The sequence below is a fragment of the Oryza sativa genome, chromosome 4 (genome assembly GCF_034140825.1).
Source record: "Oryza sativa Japonica Group chromosome 4, ASM3414082v1".
NCBI lineage: Eukaryota > Viridiplantae > Streptophyta > Magnoliopsida > Poales > Poaceae > Oryza > Oryza sativa.
Genome location: NC_089038.1, coordinates 1,004,326 through 1,026,308, shown reverse-complemented (window position 1 = coordinate 1,026,308; position 21,983 = coordinate 1,004,326). Strand labels below are relative to the sequence as shown.

The window sequence follows — 21,983 nt, the reverse complement described above, 5'->3', positions numbered from 1 at the left end:
GTCAATGAATTAAGATGTATTTCAACTTGATTAGCAGTCACCATTAGTAATTGGGTTTTGTACTTGTGCAGTGATATAATACTCTGTTTTGTAGTGAAAACGTTCTGCCATGTTGCAATATAAGGACATACAGATGACATGCAGTAAGCATTGGGGCATGCTATTCTGTGTATCCCCAGGTGTTGTGCTGGGCCTCTATGATACACACATTAGGACCATTTTGGTAGACAATCTGCACCTTTTAAAATACAGTCCTTAACCAGCAAAACACAAGAACGCCCTGTCCTTTTCCAATTCATTGCTTACACAAGGAAACCTCTAAGCAGATTTTCAGTTCTCATTTTTTTTTTCCATTTTATCCATGCCGAAGTTCAATTCTTCCTTCGTGCGACTGCAAAGTTCCATCGTTGCCCTTCTCCCCGCCACCGCCGCCTCCTCTCTCTCGCCACCGTTTCCTCCTCTGCTCCCCCGCCTTCCTTCCACCGCTGCCATCTCCGCCTCTCGCGCGTTGCCTTCGTCCCCGCCTCCTCCGTTGCTCGATCTCACGGCGGAGCCACCTCTCTTCCTTGTTCTTCCAACTCATGCACATGGTTTGAAATTTTGGTAATTTTCGGCCCCCACCGGCAAGCACAAATCTTCCCCGAATTTTTGGCTTTTTGTCAAATATTTGCAAATTTTGTCAAAATTTGTTCAAATTCAGTCAAAATATGTTAAAAATTTAAATAATTTCGGTCCGAAAATCACGAAAGTCTCAAATTCTCGGCAACCACCGAAATTTCTATGGCAACCGAACTTGCAAACCCTGCTCGTGCACAACAACAGCACAACGGATGAGGGTCCATTTCGTCGTCGCCATCCCCGACCAGGTTGGAATCTGAGAAGACGGAGGAGGCTATGGACAAGGCGACAGATGGGGAAAGGATCCACACCACCGGCCTCTCTTCGCCATGGCGGCCGAACACACCCAAGAATCCTCCTCTCGACATTCTAAATCTCAAAAATTCTTCAACTTACCATGGTGATGGGAGGTTGATTATCCTGTTGCTGTTTCAGATAACCCAGTGATACGGGGCTGGTAAGCATCATCTTGGCATCGACGAACCTGGCATCGTTGTGCATCACCAAGGTTCACTCTCCTGCATTGTGAATTTTGTTCTCATGTTTTATTTTCTCTGAAGTTGATACTCCTGCTGGCTCTGAACTCTGAATTTTGTTTTACAGTACCATCCTCTTTGTACCTGCAATAAACTGACATCGTGATGAATCAGATGGATGTTGGATCTCGTGCTTGTGAATTTTGTTCACCGTAAGTTCAAATAGAGTACAAATAGTTTTGATAGCTCACACATAAGGGAAGCAGAGTACACCTTTCTTCGGTCAAATGACACTGCAAGCTGTGAATTTTGATACTCCAGCAGAAATTAGCTTATTGTTTCAAGATGCATCTTTCTCAGCTTAGTCTTGTTCGTAGATTAAGAAATTCAGACCAAGTCAACCTCCTGATAACCACACTGGATTCTGATGTCCTGGCGAGCCACATCCAACGTGTGGTGATCCAAGGCGGTGACATTATGTCGATGACACTCTAGGCACTCTACAGTTAGGAAAAGTCTTTGTTTTGGGGTAGAAATTTGCCATTTGAGCATGACAAATTTGAATTCCATCAAGAAATTCTAGCGTAGAGCCGGTAGAATCATTGTCAACATGACAAATTTGTATCGTGTCAGTAAAATTGGTATTGTGTCTGTAATGCCAATTGGAATAATGGATTACAATGTTTTCTTTGTTCTGATGGATCATGCTTTGTTCAGATGGAGTCTAAATGTCAGTTTGATTAACAGATGTTTTCTTTGTTCTAAATGACAATATGAATGTCTAAACAAGTGCCAATTGCCATTGCATTGCTCTGAATGACAGATTGTTCATCTGAACAATCTGAACTTTTCTATAATGACAGTTGGAACAATGACAATCTGAATTTTTCGTGATGAAAATTGGAATAATCTGAATTATACTTAGAGAGAATCCCTTATATGCCACTAAAAAGTGGTCTGAACCTTTATATGCCACTGAAAATTGGCTCTTCTCTTATATGCCATTGGTCCAAAATTACGCACCCTTTTATGCCACTCCCATCAGTTGACCGTGTGTTGACCGTTAACTCTTAAGGAAAAAAGCCATATTTACCCTTCTGAGTATAGGGCATGCCTAACAACTCAGAGAGGACAAATATGTCTTTTTTACTTAAGAGTTAACGATCAACACACGGTCAACCGACGGAAGTGGCATAAGAGGGTGTGCAAATTTGGACCAATGGTGTAGACTCCCGTTTTTATAACAGGAATCACTCGTGTGAATAGTACCATTTCCCTGTATCAAGTAGTCTGGTACTCACGATTACATTGCTGAAATATCAAGTGCGCATACAAAGATTGTCTAGCGCGAATAATTACATCATAGGCCCGCAGGCATAGTCTAGAACATAGGACCAAACGGTCCGGAATACATCCCAAAAGCAGAAATAGATAAGCAGCGGAATCAAGGCAGCGGCGACGCCATTGCCACAGGCGACGACCGTAACTAAGACCTACTAAGCGCCACCATCTTCTTCACCCTCCTGGTAGTAAGCATATGGGTCATCCGAGACTTCATCACCGGCTTCTGATGGAATTTGTAAATAGCAAGAGTGAGTACCAACCGTACTCAGCAAGCCACCACAACAACGATGCATATGATAGAGGATATTCAATGAAAGGCTAATGGTTTATTTGCATAAAGCCAATTTTGCTATTCTTTTCACAAGCCTAAGACCTAGCATAACTGATCAAATTTTATCTCCGTAGTTCATTAAACAGCGACGGTTCTGTCCACCATCCATTGTGTTCCCAAGGATAGCTTCCCGCCACTGGTTGTCATGGTTTTCTGGGGTCTACCCCTTCTCGCCTCTCGAGAAGTTGATCCACCAGTCTAAAAATCATTATGCATATCCCACCCATCATTTTAAGAGTTTAGAGTCTAGCCAAGTGTAATACATGTCCCGGTGCTCAATAACCGCGAGCACGGCTATTCGAATAGATTGGTTTACTTACACTGCAGTGGATGTACACTTTACCCGTACTACGCGACTTGCCCAACACATGAGCCTATGTCCCAACGAATGAGACTTGCCACGGCAAAGCCTTTCAACAACCTCACTTTGGCAATACCCGCTCCATGAACTTGAGTCCTCATGCACTCTAGGCGTCATAAGTTTCTAGCAGTGAGAGAAGTTCTGGCGCTCCCGAGGGGGAAAACTCACGAAAGCCTAACATTGCATCCTGTAGTTGAACCCAATCCATGCTGTCCTCTTTTGGGTATCTCCTTGTAGTCTTGTAGTCTTGACAAGTCAGTCTCTGGCCATCCGTATCGGGTATCCGCCAGCAGACTGCTTGTTCGTCCACACACCTAAGTGAAACCACTATGCAGGGGTACTGCCTCCGCTCGGCTATCTACTCCACTAGGTCTATACCCATTCGAGAAGTACGGCTGTACTAGGGTCGTTTCATGCTTAACTTAATGGCTCGGTACTTAACTGACCAGGGACGGCACTAGCCTTTATCGGACACCACCCAAGTCCTCCAGCCGCCCCAGTCAAAAACATTTGTTTAGTTTAATTTTCTTTCACAAATCATCTCATCATTATCATGGCAATGTGGCGCTCATGTCTCCACATGCCGTATGTCAATTACCTTCCCTAATTAAGGTAATTGCCCAAGCATAAAGCATTTTGATAAATATGAATATGCATGGATCTAAATTAGCATGGGCTAAGCATTTGTCAAATATTGACTAAAGACACACGATATCATGGATTACAAAGATTATATGGATAATCAATATCAAAGGTATGGCATATAACAAAGTAGGACATTCACATATAAATAGCATGCAAACTTTATTTAAATCAAAATAAGTTCGCAATAGGTCCAACATGCTCAAAGATTAGTGATGACTTGCCTTGCTCACAGATTTGATGTCCCTGTTCTGCAGTCAACTCAACCACTCCCTCGGAATCTATATGTACGTGCGAAAGATTCGATTTGAATTCAACTAGAATTCAAATTAAATCACCAAAATTCAACAGTACAAAAATAAATAGCAAAAGTGATTCCATCAGCTAGATCTTGATTTTATATGAATTTAGGTCCAAGTTTCATTCAAATCCGAGCTAAAATGAGTGAGTTATACTTGTTTAAAGATTCAAATTTGAATTAATTCCAATAATTGTGAAATGATACTGTTCATAATTGATTTATTTTTAGTCATGGCATTATCCATAAGATACATTGGCTGACACGTGGGACCAGCCCAGGTTGACTAGGGCCAAACCGGCTGTTTTAATTACCAGTGGGTCCAGCTTGTCATGGAGAGTAAACTTAATATTGGTTTTAATTAAATTTCTAATCATCCGGACCCACGCGTCATGGACAGGTATAATCATCATTGGAAGAGAATTACTGTGTGCTAAGTAGATGTGGGTCCCACATGTCATAATCTCTCTCTCTCTTGTTCTTTTCCTTTTTCCCCATCGTCTTCTACCTCGCGCCGGCCATCGAGCAGAGCAGAGGCGCAGCGCGTGCGGCCCAGCCCGGACGAGGGCGACCCGGCGGCGGTCAGGGGAGGCGCGGAGGAGGGTCCGGCGACCTCCCGCCGGCGGCCACAGCACAGGGCGGCGCGGCATGGCCACCATGGCCGAGCTCTAGGGTGCAAGGGGACTCGGCAAATGGCGAGGTCTCTAACCAATTAGTTTGGCGCAAGAGCTTGTACAGCTTATGGTGATTCCGTTTTGCTAGCTAGGTGGGAAGGAGAGTGCTCGAGGTGACCTACCCACGGCGAGCCCGCCGATGGCGAAGCGGCGGCCGGGACGGCACGCCGAAGGGCGCTAATCACCAAAACTGGTGGGGAATTTAGCTTCTACTCCGTACTAGACTAGGAGGAGCTATAGGAGCGAGGTTTTACCGAGAGACAGCGGGATGGCGAAGTTCGGCGGCGCGTAGCTCAGTGCGGACGAAACAGGGGCGGCTAGCGGTCGGCGACGCTTGCAGGTGTTCGATGCGTGGTTCCCGACGTTGATCCAAGGCAGCAGAGGAAGTAGAGGCGGCCCGAGCGACGGTTCCCGCGGTCAGCTACGCCGGCTTCGGTTCCAACCGGTGATGATGAAGCATGCACACAAGGTGTTCGATGAAATGTATTCGAGGAAAAGGCAGATAGGGATGAAGTTTTTATGGGGGCTTGGCTTGGGGATAGGCCTGGATGGCGTGGAGGATAGGATCGGCAGCTGGTGCACTCAATGGCTGTCTAGATTCCTTTTCCATTAAGGTTCTGTCTATACTGTGTGTTCTAGCCGGCCCTAGCTGGAGAGGAAGGCTCCGTTCTTACCCTCCGGCATCCGCAAGGTGGCGGACGTGGCCATGGCGATGCGTGCACATGGGAGCTAAGGTAGTAGTTGGCTAGGGCTAGGGGTGATGCGCGATGGTGACGGCGCGTTCGTGGCAGCTCAGCTTTTGCGCGTGGATTCGGCGGCTCGGTCGGGCGGCGGGGCCCACGTGAGCGCGGCGCGGTGGAGTGGTGCACGGTTACGGAGAGACGGGCGCGTGGTGGGGGCTGGGTCGCTGGGTGTTCGGCCCGGCTAGGTCTCTGGTCGACCACCTGGTGGCCCATGAACAGTAGCAAAAGAAAAGGAAGGAGAAGATAAAGGAAGAGAGTAAGAGGGCTAATCTGTAAAAGTGACTTGGATAGGAATTTGAATGAAATGTAGCTCTATATATTTTGTATTTGAGAATTCAAATGTTTGATTTGAATATTTATTTTGTTATTCATTAGTTCCCAAATGAATTTGCTTTCCATTATATTATCCAAAAATTATCCAATATAACGTCTAGGCTTTGATATTCCTTAAAAATTAATTAAATATTCCAATGTGACCTTTAATAATACATTAGCACATTGGTCGAGTTTATTTGTATGGCAAAGTATTGCATATAGATAAGTTTAATCTATTTAATTAATTCTTACTCCATGAAGGCACTGTGAGACTTGGTGCAATATCGGTCTAAATATTGAATCGAGTACTCATATAAGCCCTTTTTATATATAGAACTCAATTTATTTACATGACTAATTATTTTATGCGAGTGAATTTTATTCCATGAGAGCCTCAATGCAAGTTATAAATATCAACTTAATTATTCCAGTGAAACACTCCATTATATGTAGGGTTCATAATAAATATCATAATTTTATAACTATTACTTAGTTGTATAGCTTTAGCTTAATTTTCATTTGTGACATTTTATAGTTTGGCAAGCAATAATGACCGTAACATCCATCATGATGCACAACAAAAGAACCAATAACATCGGCATGATGCAAATTTATTTAAAAGTTTTTGAAAGTACTCAATTTCGAGTTTCGTTTTATTTGTCGAATTTTCAGGGTGTTACAAATGGCATATAAGGGAAGAGCCAATTTTCAGTGGCATATAAGGGATTAGACCAATTTTCAGTGGCATATAAGGGATTATCTCTTATACTTAATATTTGAACTAGAAAAATGCCCGTGCGCTGCAATAGGAAAAAACATGAGAAATTTAAGAAAAGGTTAAGAAATATTTATATTATGTAATTAATTAAAATATAAAATCGCAACTATACATGTATACATGTATACGATGTTGAAGAAAAAAGGCTCGTAAAAATCAAGGTAAATGTGGAAAATAAAATTTTCCAAATAAACTATAGCTGGATTTAATTTTTATTAAACTCTCCACGATTAATTACACTATGTGAAATTTTTTCGGTATTTTCAAAGCACCATTGCTAATTTTAATAATTAAAACATTATTTTAGCATTTATTTTAATGAAAACCCTCCTTTCTCCCTGGGCCATTTTGAGCCCATTCTTTCTTTAGCCCGTAGCCGAGCCGGCCCATTAACCTGACTTCTCCTCCCTTTCACCTTTGCCTGCAAGCGCGCATCCAGCCCATCAAGCAACCACAAAGTCTAATCAGCGTCCCTTCTCCTCTCACTGTCGCATGGGTCCCAGTGCTACAGGTCATCCCCTACCTCCGTTCGATTCCGCAGCTTCCCAACACCGCCGGAAACTGTCCCCTCCGTGAAATCTGTCCGCATCCATAGAGCTAATCCAAAATTGATTGAGGGGTTTTGATTCTTATCTCCTCTTTCCGTTTTTTCTAGAATTAGAGCAAAATCGCATCGTATCGACCTCGGAATTAAGCCATATAGCAAACCCTAGAGTTGTCCGTTTCACGTAAGGGAGGGAATCCGACTGCGCCCAGGGATGACGTACGATTGAGGGGTTTTGATCCTTATCTCCTTCTCTTTCCGTTTTTTCAAGAATTAGAGCAAAATCGCATCGTATCGACCTGCAAACCCTAGAGTTGTCCGTTTCGCGTACGGGGAGGAAATTGGACCGCTGGTTATATATATGAGAAATCTTAAAGTTGGCAAAAACATCTTAAAGTTTTATAATAGGTAAAGATATACTGAAACTACTGGTTATATATATGAGAAATCTGAAAATAATGAAGTTATATTCAAATATCTGATGCTTCATGAGCATCATGTGCTTTTGAATATACTGAAGCTAAACTGAAAATACCATGTACTTTTGGACTCCTTTCAAACATCAATCAAGGTCTCTCAATAGTCAATACTCCAGTCCAATTACTCCAAGGTTTCTGAGTACTTCAATTCAGGAAATCGAATCAAGATTTCCATGTACTCCAATTCAGAAAAAATCAATCAAAGCTTCTGACTTTCTGAGTACTCCAATTCCAAAAAAGAAAAATCAGTACTCGGCACATATACTCTTTCTTCTGTACGTACATTCAGAAAGAGTATCAGAGTACTCTAAATCAGAAAGATATTTCTTGTGCTAGTTCTTTCATTGTGTATGTAAAATCGACTACAATTCCGGCCAGCGATCGAGATTCATGAGGTTATCGGCGCAACCTTTCTTTATTCTTGAGCTTCTTGATTAGATGCATCGCTAGAGGTTCGTCGTCGTCGCCCGGGAGAGGCACGCCATTTCCGCTGGGCTTCGTCGCTGTGGACTGATGAGGTTTCGTCACCGTACGTTGCCTAGGAGAGCTACCGTCAATATTAGGGTTCGTCGCTGTCGAGGTCCGTTCATCGCCATCACCAGCGATTGCGTAGAGGCAGTTGAGATCGAGCCCGGCCACGAGCCGCGCGGCATCACGGCGTAGGGTTCGCCGCCATTACGGGTTGGGAAAGGCGCGGCTGCGTCGTCAGGGCAAACCAGACATTTTGGAAGATGGAGAGAGTATATCAGTTGCTCCGTTATTTGGAAGGGGTTGTATATTTTGCTTTGCAGTTTGCAGTCCACACAGAGCCTACTATCTTCTTTATTATCAAAAACACAGTACACCTTTTGCCTTTGAATTTCATGTTTGACTTGAGAATGTGAATTTAATTGCCCTTAAATTAACTTTCGAATAGATTTCAGCACTGGCCTTTTGAGAAGAAGAAAAGGAAAACCCAATAAAATACCGGTAAGATGATATTTTAGAAAAGTTTTTTTAATTATTTCAAATTTTGTTTTTCTGTTATAGATTCGAAAATTTTAAGGTGTTGCATAGCAGCATGCAATTTGATGTCGCATGGCATCGATAGGTTCAAGCCTTCTTTAGGCAAAGCATTGGTATCGATATCGTTCATTTTTCATCAATCTTAAATATATCTTATTCAAGCTCGGTTATATTACATTTTGTCATGAGCCCCTGCGCATAATCTAATGGGATATCAGTGGGTGATCGGAGGGCGAGGACATGGAAGCTTGGTCGAACATCGACCCGTGGCGGCAGCAACAGGAGATGAGAAAACAGAGAATCGGAGATGAGAATTGTAGATTGAATTTGCTTGCTTTATTCATCCGAATGCTACCTCTTAATAGGCTTACAATTGGTAACCAAATTACTATAAGAAATAGCTAACAAACTGGTAATTAAGGAAAAGAGTTAACAAACTTTATCTAATTTGCAAGCGGATAGAACTGTTGCCGTCCGGCGCGGCTGATCAGGCGCGACGCGCTGCGCTCCCTGCTGCCGCGTCCTGCTGAGCCGGCGTGCCTCTGCGACGATACGTACGTAATCCTGACCATGACACATTTATGTTTGGTTTGCATTTCAAATATCATCGTAGCATTACCACGCATATTACTAGTGATCTAATTAGGGAGACTAACCAACGGGAGACTCGGAGAGCTACGAACCAATGATTAAGCACAACTTCTATATATACGTAATGGATTTGATGTGCTTTTATCTGATTAAATACTATACTTAATGCCTATAAAAATATATATACTATATACTTAATGAATAGTATATAGAAATATATACTTAATGAAATTAATACTATATACTTAATTTGGAGGCCCAAAAATTGTGGGCCCTATTCAATGGGCCACCTCGACCTGTTAAATATGTGATCCGAATTTTGGGCTCACAATATATTCGGATTAGTTTATAGGATTAGTTTCCTATTAGGAGTCCTAAATTTCTTCTATATATATCCCTTGTAAGCTGCACGAGGAGGGTGCGACAGCCCAATGTATCCCCTGCGTTTGTATCCAATTTCTCTACAGTGATCATTGTCCGACGCGGAGTGGGTGTTTTCTGTGCGAGGAGAAAAAGGCAATGCAGCAGCCGTCGTCCACGCCTACGCAGCCGCACGCGTCGAGGAAGCAGCAGTCGGTGTCATCTGATGTCCATACCGAGCCATCTACCAGCACGTCCATTCAGCAGCCTTGCCTCGGTTCTGTTCACGTGAATTTATTTCACGGTTGGAAATTGCTGCGTGCACACGCCCTTCGTACCAGGGAATCAATTCAGTGGCAATGCTCCGGTTCTGTTCAGGTGAATTCAAATTCACATTCAATTGCTATGTTCACAAAGCCAAGTCTACCAGGAGGTTCTATACGGAGATCAAATACTTCGTTTTATTTAATGCACCTAGAGCGTTTCGCGTTTTTGCTAGGGTTTCACAATTTATACCAGCAGATTCAGGATTTTATTCCCAAGGCGAGTTTGAAGTTTAATCTACCGCTCCTGGATTGAGATGCAATATTCTCGTTATGGCAAGTGAAGATGCAAGTTGGCGTAGCCATCGAGGAGGAGAAGCAAGTATTGCTGTACACCAGAGAGGAAAAAAAAAGGCAACACATTCAAGTCGTCGAGAGGGAGCCTCGCTCCTGTCTAGATCACAAGGTGATCAAATTGTCCGGCGAATTTTGCTACCATCATGCCTAACACACCGGAAGGTTAATAAGGAGATCTAAGTACTTTGTTTTATGCACAGCGTTTTGCGTTTCTGTTAGGATTCCAGAAATTAATACCAGCAGATTCAGGATGTTATTCCCATGGCGAGTTTGAAGTTTGTGCATCAGTTTCGCGTCTCTGCTGGGTTCCACGATGTCATACCAGCAGATTGTCACATCCTAAAAATCCTAAATTTATAAATTGTTGTTTAATTGGAATTATTAGAATTTATTTTAGAAGCCTAGAAGAGAAGATCTAATTTTAATTAATAAATTCCAAAATATAAAATAGGGCCAGATAAAATTTCATTAAATACTTTGCTTAATTCTATAATTCCTAGATTTTTCTGGGATTTATTTGAGCTAAGGAAGTATTTTTAATAAATGGAATTGCATTTCATGAATAATTTAAATTGAAAAAGGTTTTTAAAAGTCTCTTTTGGCTTTGGGCCGAAAGTCGGCCCAAAGCCCCTCTCTCTCTCTCCCTCGGCCCAGTCGGCCCAGTCCAGCAGCAGCCGCTGCTCTCGCGCGCGCGTCCGCCCGCTGACAGGTGGGGCCCACCTGTCAGTCTTCGTCTACCTCCGGTCGCCGCCGCCCGAAACCCTAGCGCCGCGCCGCCGCCGCCGCTTTCCAAATTCGGCCGCGTCTTTCCCAATCCGGTGAAATCGATTGAGGGGAAACGATCTTCGGGATCTCCTCTACCTTTTCACTTTTGGAATCATCGGCTAAAATCATTTGGAAATTCGTGGATTCGAGGTCGAATCGGATCGGTCTCTTTCCTCCGAACCCCAAAGTTTCCTTCTCGTCGCCGGTCGCCGTGGGCCTTCGCCGCCGCCTCCTTGCCCCTATAAAAGGATCCCCGGTGTCTCCGCTACCCGCCGCCACCCTCGCCTTCGTCTCTCGCCGTCGGAAGCGCCCTAGCCCCGTGTAACCTCGTGCCGCCGTCGTCGCCGCCGCTCCAGCCGTGCGTCGCCGCCGTTCCGGTCGTCGTCGTCGCTCGGGGAGGTCACCATCGTGGTCGCCGTCGCGTCGCCGTCCTCGTCCGCGTCTTCGCCGTCGCTGTAGACCGCCGGAGCACCGCCGTCGTCGTCAAGCCGAAGGTCTCCGCCGCTTCGATCTCGTCGCCGCCGCCGTCCGTTCATCTTCCGCCGACGTTTTGGTCATCGGTGAGTTCGCCGCGTCGCGCTCTACGTCCTGGTGTCCTCCGTTCGCATCGTCGCGCCGTCGTTCGCCGGCGAGCTTGCGCGCCCGAGCCGCCGAGCCGCCGCCGGAGGTGACGTCACCGCTGACGTCATCGTGGCCGTCTGCCGTGAGCCGCCGTAGACCCGATCGATCTCGGCCGTCCGTTTTGGATGGATCGATCTCGGCCGTTCGTTTCCGTGAACCGCTGCCGTGCGCCCGGTCCACCGCAAACCCTAGCCGCTGACGCAATAAACCCCTTTTCCTTTTCAAAAATAATTCATTATTGCGTCATAATTCAATTAAAATTCATATAAGTGTTTTAATCCGATTTAATCTTTAAAAATTCATAACTAATTCATCTTAGCTCGGATTTAGTTGGTTCAAGTCTCTAAATTTTTCTAAAATTGAGATCTATATGTTAAAAATATTTACATGTACTGTTCATGCTTGTTTATGTGCTGTTTGGTGATTTTGCTCTTTTCTGTTTAGATTCCGATGTTTCCGGAGAGTCCGTTTTCGCAGGAGAAGAATTTGAAGAGTTCCAAGGCCAGCAAGGCAAGTCACATAGATCCCATACAACCCTTTGAGCATGTTGATCCCATTTAAAACTATTGTTTCTATTCAAACATTGCATTTATTGTCGAATGTCATTGGGTGGAATTAACCTATTGTTTGTTATAGCCCTTTTTGTTCTTGATCACTTTATTCCTTGATACCTTGGGTTATTATAACTTGACTAGTTGGGCTATATATATTGGTTCAGCTAGATATTAGATGTAATTACTTAGCCATGCTTAGAAACATTAGCACACTATTGGGATAACTTATGATTCACTAGTATTTAATGATGGCTTAATGATAGTTCACGATGGTCAATCGTGATTGGTTAATTAATTACTTGCCAACTAAAACCTGATAATGGTGGGTTGTGAGCACATGGTTTTGAGAGTCGTGCTCATGACAATTAAGGACCGGTTCACGAGTTTCGGTTGTGAAACATTAACCGTGCCAACCACAAGCCAGCGTGGGCAACGGCTTTACCTTTTGTATAGCATGGTTCATTGCGGAGCACCAGACTGAGAAGTGGCGAAGATAAGCCCACGGGGTCGCTGGGGAGTCCATGCCTTGTTTATAAGGGGGTGATTATGGTCCAGGAAAGGTGCGCTGTGGTGGATTGTGTTGTGTGAGGGGTACTGTCACAGCTCCTTTCCGAGGTACCGTGGTGGTATTGAGGCACATGGTGACATGATGTGGGGTTGTGTCTTGTGGGTACTATGGTACACCTCTGATCAGAGTAAAACTATTCGAATAGCCGTGCCCGCGGTTATGGGCGGGTCTAACAATGTCTTTCGTGATTAGTTTCACACCTCTCATCATAATAAAAGATGCTATAACTGGTAATAATTTGTTTAGCTCCTGGTTTGGAATGGTATATTCCTGGTTTGGAGATAGAACTGTGCAGCCGGGTTGGTTGTTCAGAATGGTTGGGCCTATGCAACAGGGTATGTTGTATAGTGTTGGTTTAATATTGTTTAATTATTACTTAACTGTTTTATTAAATTCTGAAATGTTTATTAAATGCTGTTTATGCAAATGAAACCCTACTATGCCATCCTTTGTTATCCTGTGCACTTGCATATTTGCTGCGTGGCTTGCTGAGTATGTCATATACTCACCTTGCAATCATTCATCAGAGGAAGAGTTCTACAGTGAAGCTGATGGTGTGGAGGATTAGGTGTAGCCCTGGTCAAGCTGCCTGTGGAGTGGAGCCGTATGCGCCGTTTATCTTATCTTTCCGCTGCTTAGATCTTTATTGATTGAGAGGAACTATCTACCTCTGTAATGACATTTTATTCGCTTATTAATTAGAGTAATAATTGTACTCTATTATCAATTTGTTACTGTGTGCCTCGGTTGATTCCTGGACGAGGGTTCACACACATGTAAGCGTTTGGAATTTTGGATAGAAATTCCGGGCGTGACAAGTTGGTATCAGAGCCCCCTTGACCCTAGGTTATGCCAAATGGTTACCCATAGAAGCCCTCTAAAAATATTGGAAAAGTAGAACTGTTCTCCTCCCCTTCTCTTTTAATTAAACCAAACTAATAGCACATGCACTTCATAATCTCTTTTAGTGGTTCTCATTCAAAAATTTATTCCAGTGTTATTAGTACTGTACATCTATTACTGTACTAATGGCTCGTTTACCAGCAAAAGTTTTACAATATTGTTTTATTTAATCTTGCTGCAATAAAATAAATTTAGCATGTTGATTTTATAATTTTCTTTTATTTCTTTTGGAACCTGTTGTTCAAAAGTACACAATTTGTGACCTTGTTTCCAACTGTTTCAACTTATCTTGCAAGCTTGGTTTACTTTATTTACTTACCTTTTACTTTGATTTTCTAACTTTATTCAAATTAATCCAAAAACTTGTGCTATTAATTGGATAAATGTCTTAACTCCCTCCTTTCACTTGTCTTTAGATGCCGCGCTACAAGCCTGAGTACTTGTTTGGTGTTGAGGGATTTGTCCAGGAGTTGCGTACGATGTCCTTTGTCATAGGATTTGGGACTGCCCCTTTTTATGCCCAGATTCCTCATGATCGTCACGAAGAGAAGTGCCGAGTCAAAGTCACCTTGAATAGTAATAGTGAAGATATCCCCTCAGTGATGTTCGAAGCTGGAGGAAGAAACTACATCCATGCATGTTAGGAGGTGGCAAGGATCGCCGTAGGAGAGCTCCGCGATCGCTACAGTGATCAGTTGGCCGACACTGATTATCGCTACCATCCTCGTCAACCACAGGGAAGTGACCGTGGCAGCTACCTTGAGACTGAGGGAATTGAGAATGATGCTACCACAAGGCATTTGGTTGAGATGCTGTGGGCTATGGATGAAACCCGTGCGGAGACTGTGTTAGCAGCTCAAGATCGTGAAGACCGGAATCGTGGTAAGATTTGCAAGCTAGAGGACAAGGTGGATCGTTTGGAGAAGGAACTAGCCGCGTTGAAGGGAGAAGCACCACCGCAGAAGGCCAGGGTTCGTCTTACCGCAAGGAAGAGAGCTCTATTTGTCCCTCGCTACCAATTGGCGCCAAAGGTCCGTGTGGTGGAAAAAGAAGTTACCCCAGCCCTAGCGGATCCTCCGGTCGTCAACGTAAGTGATGATGAAGGAGAAGAATCCAAGCGCACCCATTCCAAGATCGAGTGGGGAGCCACTCAAGATGATGAAGACGAGCCGAACGAGCCTTCAATCAACTCCGATGCCCGGAAGACTTAGAAAGCCTTGTCAAACCGTTGTCTTAGATCGTTGTGTTAGTTTGCTTGCTTTAAGTTTGGTTGTGTGTGTCTCGCATGTGATTTACATCAGTAGAGGGATGTAAGTGCATGCGTTTGTTTGCTTTCGAGTGTTAGGTAGTTGGTGAGTTTAGTGGTGTGAGAGTCTTCAGTTTGTAATAATGAAACTCACTTAAGATCAATAAAAGTTAAATTAATTCTCTGTCCTAAGTAGTTTTCCCCGGTTTCTCTTCTTGTGCTCCTGCCCATGCCAGATGGTGCTCACTCGCAGCAACGGGAATGGCCCCAATAACAACAATAACAACAATAACAACAACAACAACAATGGAGAGAATCCCACACTTGCCCAAGTCCTGGCTCAACAGGCACAGCTTATGAACATGATGATGCAGCAACTCCAGAACCAGCAGAACCAGGGAAATAACCATGCACCTCCCCAGAACAAGTTAGCAGAATTTCTTCGTGTGAGGCCGCCTACTTTCTCTAGCACTACTAATCCTGTTGAAGCTGGTGATTGGCTGCATGCCATAGAGAAGAAGTTGGATTTGCTTCAGTGCACCGATCAGGAGAAGGTCTCATTTGCATCACATCAGCTGCATGGCCCTGCCTCTGAGTGGTGGGATCACTTTCGCCTTAACAGGACTACTGCTGAACCTATCACTTGGCTTGAATTCACCGTTGCTTTCCGGAAGACGCATATACCATCGGGAGTGGAGTCTCTCAAGAAGAAGGAGTTCAGGTCGCTCACTCAGGGGTCTCGCTCTGTTACCGAGTATCTGCACGAGTTCAATCGTCTGGCTCGTTATGCTCCGGAAGATGTGCGCACTGATGAAGAGCGCCAGGAGAAGTTCTTGGAAGGACTTAATGATGAGCTTTCTTATCCACTCATAACTGGGGATTATCCTGATTTCCAGAAGTTAGTGGATAAGGCTATTCGCCAGGAGGACAAGTACAATCGCATGGAACAGAAGAAACGCCTTATTGCTCAATTCAAGGCACAACAGGGGAATAGTCAAAGGCCGCGTCTTACTTTAGGACCCCAGTCTATGCCACAGGGAGGTTCTTCGTCAGTTGTTCATCCGCAGCGTCAGTTCTTCAACCACAATGCTGGCAACAACATCCGCAATCAAGCTCCACACCCTGTTGTAGCTTCGACACAGCAACAACCTGCCAAGAAGGAGCAAGGCAGCAAGCCCGTGGTGTGTTTCAACTGTGGAGACTCAGGACATTATGCTGACAAGTGTCCGAAGCCTCGACGCGTGAAGGTTGTCCCTACCCAGAGCAACTCTACCGTACCAGCATCAAAGGCCCGTGTCAATCATGTTGCTGCTGCAGAAGCTCAAGGTGCTCCAGATGTGATTTTGGGTACGTTTCTTGTTAACTTAGTTCCTGCAACAGTGCTTTTCGATTCTGGTGCTACACATTCATTCCTATCTATGAGTTTTGCGGGAAATCATGGGATGGAAGTAGAAGATCTTAGACGTCCTTTGATGGTTAGTACCCCAAGTAATCAAGCACTCTCTTTGCAACGTAGCCCCTCTGTCATAATAGAAATTCAAGGAGTACCATTTTTGGCCAATCTTATCTTGTTAGAATCCAAAGACCTTGATGTCATCCTAGGGATGGACTGGTTAGCCAGATATAAAGGTGTGATAGACTGTGCTAACAGAAAAGTAACTCTCACCAGTAATGATGGTCGAGTTGTAACTGTTCATGCATTGTCTTCTGAGTCTTTAAGGTCAAGACTGAACCAAATGACTTTGAAAGAGATTCCTATAGTCCGGGAGTATCCCGATGTGTTCCCAGACGATTTACCTGGTAAGCCGCCTAAAAGAGATATTGAATTAGAATAGAATTGGTACCAGGGACAACTCCGATCCATAAGAGACCTTATAGAATGGCAGCCAATGAGTTGGCAGAAGTCAAGAGGCAAGTAGACGATTTGCTTCAGAAAGGATACATCAGACCAAGTTCATCTCCATGGGGAGCTCCAGTTATTTTTGTGGAAAAGAAAGATCATACCCAGAGGATGTGTGTGGACTATCGTACACTAAATGATGTGACTATCAAGAATAAGTACCCGCTGCCCAGAATTGATGATTTGTTTGATCAGCTTAAAGGTGCTACCGTTTTCTCCAAGATAGATCTTCGATCAGGGTATCACCAGTTGAGAATCAAAGAGGAAGATATACCTAAGACAGCTTTTACCACTAGGTATGGATTGTTCGAATGTACTGTTATGTCTTTTGGACTTACCAATGCCCCCGCTTTCTTCATGAACTTGATGAATAAGGTGTTCATGGAATACCTAGACAAGTTCGTGGTGGTCTTTATTGATGACATTCTTATCTACTCTCGAACCAAAGAAGAGCATGAAGAGCATCTTCGCCTTGCACTAGAGAAGCTACGAGAACATCAACTGTATGCCAAGTTTAGTAAGTGTGAATTTTGGTTGTCTGAAGTGAAGTTCCTTGGTCACGTCATCTCAGCAGGAGGAGTTGCCGTCGATCCTAGTAATGTAGAATCCGTAACCAACTGGAAACAACCAAAGACAGTTTCAGAGATTCGCAGTTTCCTAGGCCTCGCAGGATATTATCGGAGGTTTATAGAGAATTTTTCCAAGATTGCTAAGCCCATGACACGATTACTTCAAAAAGATGTGAAGTACAAGTGGTTAGAAGAATGTGAGCAGAGTTTTCAAGAGTTGAAGAATCGCTTAATATCAGCTCCCATTTTGATTTTACCTAATCCAAAGAAGGGTTTCCAAGTGTATTGCGATGCATCCAAACTTGGGTTAGGTTGTGTTCTGATGCAAGATGGGAAGGTGGTTGCCTATGCATCTCGTCAGTTACGTCCGCATGAGAAGAACTACCCTACTCATGATCTTGAGTTAGCTGCAGTAGTTCATGCGTTGAAGATTTGGCGTCATTATCTTTTCGGTACTCGTACAGAGGTGTATACCGATCATAAGAGTTTAAAATATATCTTTACTCAGCCGGATCTGAACATGAGACAAAGGAGATGGTTGGAATTAATTAAGGATTATGACATGGGAATTCATTATCACCCGGGAAAGGCTAATGTTGTAGCGGACGCTCTTAGCAGGAAAGGCTATTGCAATGCTACGGAAGGACGACAATTGCCATTGGAGTTATGCAAGGAATTTGAAAGATTAAATTTGGGAATTGTCAGTAGAGGTTTCGTTGCAGCCTTAGAAGCGAAGCCCACTCTAATTGATCAAGTTAGAGAAGCCCAAATTAATGATCCTGATATTCAAGAAATCAAGAAGAATATGAGAAGAGGAAAAGCTATCGGCTTCTTGGAGGATGAGCAAGGAACTGTATGGTTGGGTGAGAGAATCTGCGTCCCCGACAACAAAGATTTAAAAGATGTAATTCTGAAAGAAGCTCATGATACTTTATACTCCATTCACCCTGGTAGTACCAAAATGTACCAGGATCTCAAGGAAAGATTTTGGTGGGCAAGTATGAAGCGTGAAATCGCAGAGTATGTCGCAGTATGTGATGTTTGTCAGCGAGTCAAGGCAGAACATCAGAAACCCGCCGGTTTGCTGCAGCCTTTGAAGATTCCTGAATGGAAATGGGAGGAAATCGGTATGGATTTCATCACTGGTCTACCCAGAACGTCATCAGGCCATGACTCTATTTGGGTGATAGTCGACAGACTTACCAAAGTGGCTCATTTCATCCCAGTAAAGACAACCTATTCCGGAAGTCGGTTGGCGGAATTGTATATGGCCAGGATTGTGTGTTTGCATGGCGTCCCTAAGAAAATAGTGTCTGATCGAGGCAGACAGTTTACTTCAAAGTTTTGGAAGAAGCTTCAGGAAGAGATGGGTTCTAAGCTGAACTTTAGTACCGCTTATCATCCGCAGACAGATGGACAAACTGAAAGGGTGAATCAGATTTTGGAAGACATGTTAAGAGCTTGTGCTTTAGATTTCGGTGGAAGTTGGGATAAGAATCTACCTTATGCGGAATTCTCGTACAACAACAGTTATCAAGCTAGTCTTCAGATGGCTCCTTACGAAGCACTGTATGGTCGGAAGTGCCGCACTCCGCTTTTATGGGATCAAACGGGAGAACGTCAGGTTTTCGGGACGGATATCCTGAGGGAAGCAGAAGAAAAGGTGAAAATCATTCAAGAAAGATTGTGTGTGGCCCAGTCTCGTCATAAGAGTTATGCCGACAATCGCCGCAGAGATTTGAGTTTCGACGAAGGAGATTATGTGTATCTTCGTGTCACGCCTTTTCGAGGAGTTCATCGTTTTCACACCAAAGGAAAATTGGCACCGCGTTTTGTGGGACCTTATAAGATTGTCAGTAGAAGAGCAAAGGTTGCTTATCAGTTGGAATTACCTCAATCTTTGGCAGGAGTCCATAATGTGTTCCATGTGTCGCAATTGAAGAAGTGTTTAAGAGTACCTACCGAAGAAGCTAATCTTGAACAGATAGAAGTCCAAGAGGATCTGACCTATGTGGAGAAACCAATCCGTATCTTGGAAATAGATGAGAGAAGAACCAGAAATCGAGTTATCCGTTTTTGCAAAGTCCAATGGAGTAATCACTCGGAAGAAGAATCAACTTGGGAACGAGAAGATGAATTGAAGTCAGCCCATCCGCATCTGTTCGCCAGTTCTTCCGAATCTCGAGGACGAGATTCTGTTTAAGGGGGGTAGGTTTGTCACATCCTAAAAATCCTAAATTTATAAATTGTTGTTTAATTGGAATTATTAGAATTTATTTTAAAAGCCTAGAAGAGAAGATCTAATTTTAATTAATAAATTCCAATATAAAATGGGGCCAGATAAAATTTCATTAAATAACTTGCTTAATTCTATAATTCCTAGATTTTTCTGGGATTTATTTGAGCTAAGGAAGTATTTTTAATAAATGGAATTGCATTTCATGAATAATTTAAATTGAAAAAGGTCTTTAAAAGTCTCTTTTGGCTTTGGGCCGAAAGTCGGCCCAAAACCCCTTTCTCTCTCTCCCTCGGCCCAGTCGGCCCAGTCCAGCAGCAGCCGCCGCTCGCGCGCGCGCGTCCGTCCGCTGACAGGTGGGGCCCACCTGTCAGTCTTCGTCTACCTCCGGTCGCCGCCGCCAGAAACCCTAGCGCCGCGCCGCCGCCGCCGCTTTCCAAATTCGGCCGCGTCTTTCCCGATCCGGTGAAATCGATTGAGGGGAAACGATCTTCGGGATCTCCTCTACCTTTTCTCTTTTGGAATCATCGGCTAAAATCGTTTGGAAATTCGTGGATTCGAGGTCGAATCGGATCGGTCTCTTTCCTCCGAACCCCAAAGTTTCCTTCTCGTCGCCGGTCGCCGTGGGCCTTCGCCGCCGCCTCCTTGCCCCTATAAAAGGAACCCCGGTGTCTCCGCTACCCGCCGCCACCCTCGCCTTCGTCTCTCGCCGTCGGAAGCGCCCTAGCCCCGTGTAACCTCGTGCCGCCGTCGTCGCCGCCGCTCCAGCCGTGCGTCGCCGCCGTTCCGGTCGTCGTCGTCGCTCGGGGAGGTCGCCATCGTGGTCGCCGTCGCGTCGCCGTCCTCGTCCGCCTCTTCGCCGTCGCTGTAGACCGCCGTCGTCAAGCCGAAGGTCTCCGCCACTTCGATCTCGTCGCCGCCGCCGTCCGTTCATCTTCCGCCGACGTTTTGGTCATCGGTGAGTTCGCCGCGTCGCGCTCTACGTCCTGGTATCCTCCGTTCGCGTCGTCGCGCCGTCATTCGCCGGCGAGCTTGCACGCTGTCACACCCTAAAAATCCTAAATATATAAATTATTGTTTAAATGGAATTTTTTTTAGAAATTATTTTAAAAGTCTAGAAGAGAAGATCTAATTTTTAATTAATAAATTCCGATATAAAATGGGGCCAGATAAAATTTCATTAAATACTTTGCTTAATTCTATAATTCCTAGATTTTTCTAGGATTTATTTGAGCTAAGGAAGTATTTTTAATAAATGGAATTGCATTTTATGAATAATTTAAATTGAAAAAGGTTTTTAAAAGTCTTCTTTTGGCTTTGGGCGGCCCAAAACCCTCTCTCTCTCTCCCCGGCCCAAGTCGGCCCAGTTCACAGCCGCCACTCGCGCGCGCGTTCCCGTCGCTGACAGGTGGGGCTCGCCTGTCGGAGTCGTCTTCCTCCTCCGGCCGCCGCCGCCCGAAACCCTAGCGCCGCGCCGCCGTCGTCTCCTTCCAAATTCGGCCGCGCCTTTCCTTCTCCGGTGAAATCAATTGTGGGGAAACAATCTTCGGGATCTCCTCTACCTTTTCTCTTTTGGAATCATCGGCTAAAATCGTTTGGAAATTCGTGGATTCGAGGTCGAATCGGATCGGTCTCTTTCCTCCGAACCCCGATGTTTCCTTCGCGTCGCCGGTCGCCGTGGGCCTTCGCCGCCGCCCTCCAACCCCTATATAAGAACCCCCGGTGTCTCCTCTACCCGCCGCCACCCTCGCCTTCGTCTCTCGCCGTCGGAAGAGCTCTAGCGCCGTGTGACCTAGCGCCGCCGTCGTCGCCGTCGCTCCAGCCGTGCTTCGCCGTCGTTCCGGTCGTCGTCGTCGCTCGGGGAGATCGCCATCATGGTCGCCGTCGCGTCGCCGTCCTCGTCCGCCACTTCGCCGTCGCTGAAGACCGCCGGAGCACCGCCGTCGTCGTCAAGCCGAAGACCGTCGCCACCGCCGTCCGTTGCTTCTCCGCCGCTTCTTTGGTCACCGGTGAGTTCGCCGCGTCGCGCTCTACGTCCTGGTGCCTTCCGTTCGCCTCCTCGCGCCGTCGTTCGCCGGCGAGCTTGCGCCGTCCGAGCTGCCGAGCCGCCGAGCCGCCGCCGGTGGTGACGTCATCGCCGACGTCATCGGGGCCGTCTGCCGTGAGCCGCCGTAGACCCGATCGATCTCGGCCGTTCGTTTTGGATAAGATCGATCTCGGCCGTCCGTTCCCGTGAACCGCTGCCGTGCACCCGGTCGACCGCTAACCCTAGCCGCTGACGCAATAATTCCCTTTTCCTTTTCAAAAATAATTCATTATTGCGTCATAATTCAATTAAAATCCATATAAGTGTTTTAATCCGATTTAATCTTTACAAATTCATAACTAATTCATCTTAGCTCGGATTTAGTTGGTTCAAGTCTCTAAATTTTTCTAAAATTG

General features: G+C 45.0%; 2 long non-coding RNA genes across 2 annotated transcripts; both read right to left on the bottom strand.

The window, feature by feature from the left end:
- Positions 1 to 674: 674 nt before the first annotated feature.
- On the bottom strand, positions 675 to 1,676 carry LOC9267153 (uncharacterized). Its single transcript, XR_001545018.3, has 2 exons — positions 1,346 to 1,676; positions 675 to 1,248 (listed from the first exon to the last, which is right to left on the bottom strand). It is a non-coding gene; the product is annotated as an uncharacterized lncRNA (long non-coding RNA).
- Positions 1,677 to 2,365: 689 nt separating this feature from the next.
- LOC136356100 (uncharacterized) lies at positions 2,366 to 5,233 on the bottom strand. Its single transcript, XR_010740794.1, has 3 exons — positions 4,999 to 5,233; positions 3,997 to 4,053; positions 2,366 to 2,661 (listed from the first exon to the last, which is right to left on the bottom strand). It is a non-coding gene; the product is annotated as an uncharacterized lncRNA (long non-coding RNA).
- Positions 5,234 to 21,983: the final 16,750 nt, after the last annotated feature.